Source organism: Triticum aestivum, chromosome 1D (assembly GCF_018294505.1).
Source record: "Triticum aestivum cultivar Chinese Spring chromosome 1D, IWGSC CS RefSeq v2.1, whole genome shotgun sequence".
NCBI classification, from domain to species: domain Eukaryota; kingdom Viridiplantae; phylum Streptophyta; class Magnoliopsida; order Poales; family Poaceae; genus Triticum; species Triticum aestivum.
This window is the reverse complement of record NC_057796.1, coordinates 86763070-86763918: the sequence shown is the minus strand read 5'-3', so window position 1 is coordinate 86763918 and position 849 is coordinate 86763070.

The window sequence follows — 849 nt, the reverse complement described above, 5'->3', positions numbered from 1 at the left end:
GGTGAAATTGAAAATCACTACAAAATGAACTCTGAAAATGTTGGAACTTGGCATGGTATCATCATTTCGCCCGCATAGCATGTGCAAAATAGTAGAGAGGGTCACGGCGAAAACTGGACGCACCTCGTGTACAAACTGGACAATCTCTTTCGGAGTATCAGGGTTTCGGACGAGAACTCATCTGTTACACGGGCACTTCAATGTTTTTTAAACTTATTTGAACTCCAGCCTATTTTTGCGTTCAGTATGCAATATTCAAAGCGACGTCATCAATTTCCAACAGGTTCTGACATCATTTGCTGTTTTTCAGTCATTTACCCATTTGTTTAGAGAGCTAAATGACGGTGAAATTGAAAATCACTACAAAATGAACTCTGAAAATGTTGGAACTTGGCATGGTATCATCATTTCGCCCGCATAGCATGTGCAAAAGAGTAGAGAGGGTCACGGCGAAAACTGGACGCACCTCGTGTACAAACTGGACAATCTCTTTCGGAGTATCAGGGTTTCGGACGAGAACTCATCTGTTACACGGGCACTTCAATGTTTTTTAAACTTATTTGAACTCCCGCCTATTTTTGCGTTCAGTATGCATCATTCAAAGAGACGTCATCAATTTCAACACGTTCTGACATCATTTGCTGTTTTTCAGTCATTTACCGATTTGTTTAGAGAGCTAAATGATGGTGAAATTGAAAATCACTACAAAATGAACTCTGAAAATGTTGGAACTTGGCATGGTATCATCATTTCGCCCGCATAGCATGTGCAAAAGAGTAGAGAGGGTCACGGCGAAAACTGGACGCACCTCGTGTACAAACTGGACAATCTCTTTCGGAGTATCAGGGT